The sequence below is a fragment of the Adiantum capillus-veneris genome, chromosome 28 (assembly GCF_014529385.1).
Source record: "Adiantum capillus-veneris isolate H3 chromosome 28, ASM1452938v2, whole genome shotgun sequence".
In the NCBI taxonomy this organism is placed as follows: domain Eukaryota; kingdom Viridiplantae; phylum Streptophyta; class Polypodiopsida; order Polypodiales; family Pteridaceae; genus Adiantum; species Adiantum capillus-veneris.
In genome coordinates, this window is record NC_140958.1 from 136,297,334 (window position 1) to 136,305,377 (window position 8,044).

Here is an 8,044-nt window from a genome sequence, read left to right on the forward strand (position 1 = left end):
ACACATTTCCATAACAAACAACCAATGCAATAAACATACAATTCATATCAAACAGGAAGCAGGAAACTGTATAATTCAAACACCATACTGCAAAGGAAACAGGTACATAACATCATAGATAGAGGGAAAATAGTGTGCCATTCATCATCATTATTCAGTAATACAGCAGAAAACACAGAACTAATGCAGGAGAGAGCCAACTACATCAACAGGCATAGACATAACTGCTCCTCGTCTTGAGAATTCACGAGCCACACAACTAACTTCCCCAAAATATAAAATACCCATGTTCACTTATCCCTAAGGTTCAAAGATAAAGGTTTTAGTTACAGTTCAAAAAGTAATAGCCTGACTGCCTTGAAAGCCCTGATAAATTAGAAACTAACACCTGGCACACCTGGTGGGCAAGGTTTCTCAAACCTTGTGAGAACCCACAATATCCCTTGATAAAAAATTCATCCACCAGCTGATCCTTGAATTCAGTTTGTTGTGAAACTGCTACTATAGTTGGAGTTTCCTTGTCACATTCTTCAACCTCTGCATCCACCTGAACTGTAACTGCCTCCTTAGTACTTTCAGTCTCCTGACAGAGTTTCTCGTCCACAATCATTTGCACTGGATCATCTAAGTTGTGAATTCCTCCTGCAGCTTCTGTGTCCTCCTCTGCAACATCTTTAGCCTGTCCTGCAACTGCACTTTTCCTTGTGTCTTCAGTAATATGCTCCTGCTCAGATTGTTGGCCTTCTTGTTGCTGCAGCTGCATCTTCAGGTCCTCAAACTGCTCTTTTAGGTCAGTATACTGCTGCTTCAGTTCAGTATTCTGCTTCTCCATAAACAAGTCTTCCTCCTTCATCTCCTCTTCTGCAAACATCTGATATGGTTTACTCACCACATCATACACCATGACTTTCATTTTCTCCCAAACTCCCTTCATGTAGTCCATCACTTCAGTCTTCATTTTCTCCACAACTGTTGAATTGAGATACCTTCTACAAAGTAGAAAACTCTTCTCTTCTTCAAGTGATTTCAGATCTTTAGGCCCATTTTCATATTCAAATACATATCCAAATTCAGTAACAAGTTCAGGTTTGGGTTCAGGTTTCCCTTCAAGAAGAATGAAGAAAGATTTAAGGTAGGATGCAAACTTTGCAACCATTAGACACTGTCTCTTGAACACATCCAATATCTCTGCATGTAGATGCAACACTCGAAGACGTGATTTAGACTCCGCATGCCAAATCAATTGATTTCCCTGAAAATGTTGATTCAAGAAAAACCAAAATTGATCTGCTTCTTCATCAAACTGATTTGATTCAAGGCTTAAAAATAACAGATTGAACTCTCCTTTACACATAAAAAACACCACCAAGATGGCTTCCTCACATCCCTTATCAAAAACATAAAGAAATCCACTTTGTAGATGCAAAACTGTCCAATAAGTGATATCTCCCTGAAACTGAAAACTTTTGACTTCTGCTCCTTGAAAAACTTCCCTTATGTCATCAAGCATGAAGATATAAAACCAATGAGATATAAGAATATCAACATCAGCTCCTCCATCAACAACATCACATAGAAATGTAGAACCATCTTCAGGAAAACCCACTTCACCATCATTGAGAACTTGCAAAATACTTGCATAATCATCAGTCAAAACCATCTCCTCAACATCAACAAAACCATTGATATCAGAAATTTGATATAAATCATCAAGAACATCATCAAGAAAGCGAACTTTCTTGAAAACAGATGAACTTCCAATATCCTTGACTGAATTTGTAAAAGAACCAACATCATAAAGATCATTGATAACAACATCATCATTCAAGAAACCTTCTGTAACATCAAGATTTAAAGAAAACTCCACATTCTTGATTTGAGTAAGTTGAAGCTTCAAGTCCTCAATTTGATTATCCTTGTTCAAAACAACTTGCTTAAGAGCATCATGAACTTCATAACAGTAAAAAATATGCAAGTCAACTTCAGTTTGAACCTGAGAAATCTCCGCCATCAATGATGTCTTCTCTTCTTGAAGTTGACTGATTTTGAAAAGCGCTTCATTTTCCGCAACCAGACTTGAATGCCTCTCATTCTCTAGCTCGAATGAGAGATTATTGATCATCTTCACGTGAGAAAGAAAAAGACTTTGAAATTAAGCAAGTTCAGGGACATAACTTCTTTGCAAATCAAGAATCTGTGGATCACGAACCTGAATTCTGAAACTTTGCAAATCAGGAACCTTTGGTATCAAAACCGGTAATTCAGGGATTTGAAATCGAAGATCCTTGTCTTCAAAACCTAAATAATTCATATCCGCTTTCGGAAATTGGCTTTCACTCTTCAAAACTCCAAAAAACTCTTCTCCATCAACACAAACACCTTTCAAATTGTCAGCTGTTAAATACTCCTCATCAAGATTCAACAAAAACTGATTCATCACATCATCCTCATCAGTAGCACACATTATGTCTTTATCTATCTTCAGCTCTTCCATTGCATTACGCTGAAATCTGATGTCTCCCTGAATTTCAACATCTTCAAGATTGATGTCAAATGTTGGTATATGGGTTTGTATGGGATATTGGTGGCTTCTCTCACTCACTCCCACTTGTATTCCCTTCTTCTCAATCAGTAATGCTTCTTTTGGAAAACTTTCCTTCTCTTCCTGCAAAGAGGTGAGTCTCTTCGATGTGAGGTTTGGGGATAGCTGGCAATCCTCTTGGCTCCTTTGGCTCATGAGTTGCTCCTGGCTTCCTCCTTCTTCCTTCATCATCTTTTGGACTATATCTCCCTTGCATTGAACAAACTCTCATTCCTGAATCAACTTCTTCTCTTCAATAATCTGAGTATCTACAACTTTGATCCCAAATTCAAGAACATCAAAATCAGGTTGAAAAACTTCAGGTGCTGAAAATTCAAATTCAGGCTTTGAAACTTCAGTTTTTGAAATTGCAGGTACCTGAAAAACTGTTGGTACTTCAACATTGTGCAAACCCTTGAGTCTATCTGGAGTGTGGTTTTGGGATACTAAGTGCTCCTTTTGGCTTCTTTGGCTCTCAGGATGCTCCTTTTCTTCTGCCCTTTCCAACATCACCTTCTTGACTTCTTTAGGTTGGCTTTGTGCTTGAGCTTCTTTCATTGATTTGAGACTTACACCAAGTGCATTTGGAGAAGTTAAACATGATTGTACCTGATTGTTCCCAACCAAGGGGAGCATTGGTGTTGTAACTCCCCACTCATCATCACTTTCATCTTCCTCCTGAAACTGATCTTCATACTTCTCTGTCAAGCCTTCAATTGCTTCTTGTAACACCTGTATCCTACGCATACTAGAGCATGACTTTCTTCTTTTTCCTTCACGACCTTCATGCCAGTCTTCTGCCTTGTCAAGAACATTAGAAAAATCATCCAAATCCTCTTGTGCATCACATAGTTCCTCATGATCTGATGCATCTCGAAAAGATCTGACAATTCGATACAACTTCTTGCACAGTTTATGCATACAATATTTGACACATACATCTTCCTTTTGACAGGGCTTGCACACGTAAGGACATTGCTTTGCACAGTGCCCATCTTTTTGACAAATAACACACTTTTTCTTCTTCTTCTTTGCCATTAATCACCCATCAAAAGAATAGAGAGAATTTGTACCTCTTTAAACCCTGAAACTGCTTAAACTGCATTGCAAACTGAAATACCTGAAACTGTAGTCTGTAAACTGAAAAATTGAAACTGCATTCTGCAACAAACTGCACATAATTTGCACAAAAACTGCACAGAGACTTCAAAACTGTTTGGGCTAACAATACATTGACCAATGGTCCCAAAAGTGGGTTTGATGTGGGATGAGTTGTTTGTTGGACTTCTTGGTTTGCAGGTAGGGTTTCCTGCAGCCTGTTTTCAGGTTCATGCAGTTCAGTCCCCTCCCCAACAATTTCTGCCCTTGCAGTAAGTTCCCCTACTAGTTCTTCTTGGTCATCATTACCTGACTCTTCTCCTTGTCTTCCTCTTGCAGAGAACTCCCTTCTTAATATAAGCCTTGTTCCATATGAATTTTGTGGTACATAGGACCCCTGCCCTGATTCACTCATGCATTGCTGCTTCTCCCTTCTCTAGAATACTGTACTAGCATTCTTTGATTATGCACATTGTAGTTTGAAGGTAAATTACAGGCTCCAAAGGGTAACAGTTTTGTAACTACCTTTTCGAGAATGAGAATTCTGACTTTGCTGGGCAGTTGTGGGTAGAATTCTTTCAAGAATTGTGATGCATACTCCTCAGCCTCTTCCCCCGGTGTTTTCCAGTTCGCAAAATCCCGCAAATGGTCACTATCAGGGAACAGGTCGCCGCTGTGATTCATTCCTTAGCACCCATATGGTTTTAGGCGAAATTCGAACCAATAGCAGAATCGCCAAATGTTAGGCACACATTGCCATAACAAACAACCAATGCAGTAAACATACAATTCATATCAAACAGGAAGCAGGAAATTGCATACTTCAAACACCATACTGCAAAGGAAACAGGTACATAACATCATAGATAGAGGGAAAATAGTGTGCCATTCATCATCATTATTCAATAATACAGCAGAAAACACAGAACTAATGCAGGAGAGAGCCAACTGCATCAACAGGCATAGACATAACTGCTCCTCGTCTTGAGAATTCACGAGCCACACAACTAACTTCCCCAAAATATAAAATACCCATGTTCACTTATCCCTAAGGTTCAAAGATAAAGGTTTTAGTTACAGTTCAAAAATTAATAGCCTGACTGCCCTGAAAGCCCTGATAAATCAGGCACTAACAGTATATACAATGCTCGGGGGAAAAAACCTCCTAAAGAGGGAAAAATGCCCCGACGGTCCTAGTGTGTTCACACACTAGGATGTGGTAGTGATGTGTTCACACACATCACTACCACATGTATATGGTAACAAATCCCCCCTGGAGTGATACTGTGAACAAGAGCTGGCACATTAGTAAAGGGAAGTGCCATGCCTTGAGGACATGATCAGTCCACAAAGGGGAGTTAGCCCAAAGCTTTGCGGAAAGCTTCGAGCTTCTCACGAGACAATGCCTTTGTGAAAAGATCTGCAAGGTTGTCCTGTGTTGGCACATAAGCTGAGCTGATCTCTCCGGCTGAGAGTCTCTCCCTGACATAGTGGTAATGCACCTCAATGTGCTTTGTGCGAGCATGAAAAACTGGGTTCCTCGCAACTGCCAATGCGCTCTGACTGTCAGTGTAGATAGTGTTGGCAGTGTCCTGTCCAACACCCAAATCAGCCGTAAGGCATCTCAGCCATACACACTCAACGGTAGCTTTGAAGACTACCCTTTACATAGCGTCACAACTTGAAGTGTCCACAATAGGTTGCTTCTTGATCAACCATGATATACATGAATTGCCAAGCATGAAACAAAAACCACTCATGGACACTCGCGTGTCAAAACAACCAGCCCAATCTGAGTCCAAAAAAGCATGTAAATTTGGCGGCAATGATCCCCCCTTGAGATAAAACAAGCCAAGATGTAAAGTGCCACTACGGTAGCAAATCATCGACATAAAGAACCACAATGAGAAGTACATCACCCTCACGCTTTACATACAATGTGCTTTCTATTGGACTCTTACAAAATCCTCCTTTGACCAAATGAGTGTCATCTTTCTCATACCAAGCACAAGAAGATTGCTTCAACCCATACAAAGCCTTCTTACATATGTACACTACATTTCTCTTTAAGGAACCTCTTAGCAACAAAGGTGGTCTCTATTGTGCTTCTTGTTGGCCAAACATAGTCGCTGGATCTTTTCTTTGCCTATTCCTTCTGTGAGATCTTAATCTTGACAAAATCATATTCTCTCTCTCTCTCTCTCTCTCTCTCTCTCTGTCTCTCTCGGTGTGTGTGTGTGTATGTGTGTGTGTGTGTGTGTGTGTGTGTGTGTGTGTGTAGCTTCTAAGTCACTCTCTACCTGTTTGTATCCCTCTACTATGCTCTACGGCATGTGCAAGACAACTGGAGGTTTGTAAACCCATTGATGCATGTCATAACAAGAAAAAAAAACGTCCTCTATCTCTAAATATTTTGTCCCATGATGCATGCAGAAGAATATAGCAACACTTTGTAGATCCAACCGTGCCATGGGAAGAAATCCTCATGCAAAATTCTGCAACAAAAGCGTAAATCATCATTTCTTTTTGTTGGGCTTGGCATGGCTATCTTTCAAAGATGACCACTTCAATGGTGCATGGAGCATACTTCTAGCCTAGTATTTATATATCTTCCCTACAGGAAGTACCATCAATCAAGCATATCTCTCTCTCTCTCTCTCTCTCTCTCTCTCACACACACACACACACACACACACACACACACACACACACACACACACACACACACACACACACACACACACACACACACACACACACACACACAATCTAAACAATCATGTAGCCATTGCCGCCATGCACAGTATTCTAATGAATACATTTTCCACACGTGTGAAAATTCTAATTATGTATAGTGGGTAGTTAATGTGCCGTATGGTATCAATAGATCAATTGATTTTTTATTTTAATGCATGTACTACATTTGGGCAGTATACTTAGTGTACCACAACAGAGAGGGAGACATAGACTATCCTTCATCGCGCGCGTGCGCACGAGAGAGAGAGAGAGAGAGAGAGAGAGAGAGAGAGAGAGAGAGAGAGAGAGAGAGAGAGAGAGAGAGAGAGAGAGAGAGAGAGAGAGAGATGTGGATATTCTAGGGGAGGAGAAGTAGAGTTTGGAAGAGGGAGGGTGGCAAGTAGCACTATGGCGCACGGGGAAAACTCCATCGATGGCAAGATGTCACCCGCACACCATAGTGCTACTTTGAGAGAGAGAGAGAGAGAGAGAGAGAGAGAGAGAGAGAGAGAGAGAGAGAGAGAGAGAGAGAGAGAGAGAGAGATGTGGATAATCTAGGGAAGAAGAAGTAGAGTTTGCAAGGGGGAGGGGAGGAAGTAGCACTATGGCGCACGGTGTCGAGAAATTTGCGGTCTTGCCAGGAAGGCACCGGGCCTCTTGCTGTGAGAGTTTGTGAGGAAGCTCGAGGGTTATGAGAAAGAGCTAAGATGTATATAACATAGCTTCTAGAGCTAAAGAAGAAATGTAGCCAAAGAAGCCACTCACTTTTCCTTACAAACACACACGTGATGGAGAGAACTCATGAAAGATAGTCAGAACAAAACAAAAATGAAAACATCGAGATTACAATCATATTGTATCATGGGTAGGATAAAAGGGTTAATGGATGAGTTAGTGATATTTAATCTTTGTTGTCCAAATAAGCTACGGATTGCTCTTTGAAACTGTAGCTTTGTGCTTACTATAATGTATATGTTTTGTCTAGCGATGGGGATTAGTTGTGAGTACAAATCCTCTTGATTCATAATAAAATAACCACACTCACATCAAAAGAGAAGTTATAGTCAATAATAGGTAGTATGATCGATGGGATCTGGTGAGAGAAGTATTTCGTTGAGCCTTTCAGGACCAAATAGAAACACTATGCGTTGCTGAAAGTGAATCTTTCGACTAATCCAAATGTTAACCCTAATAGATTGCACAGAATGGAAATGAAAGAAATCTCCTCTATGTGGATTATGGTTATTCATAGATGATATACTTAGTATGTTCAAAGATATAGGTGTGAAAGAAGTGAAAGGAGAAGAAGAAGAGAGAATCTTTCGACTAATCCAAATGTTAACCCTAATAGATTGCACAGAATGGAAATGAAAGAAATCTCCTCTATGTGGATTATGGTTATTCATAGATGATATACTTAGTATGTTCAAAGATATAGGTGTGAAAGAAGTGAAAGGAGAAGAAGAAGAGAGTTTCTCTCCCAAGCCCTATTGTTGCCCTTAGGCAATAAGGATACTGTGGGGAGAGAAGTACCTGTAGCAAGGAGATTCTAGAGTTTGTGGAAGAGAATGAGAACCTTAAGAGAGAGAGATGCTTGTGGAAGATGAAGATATGGTTACTAACCTTGTG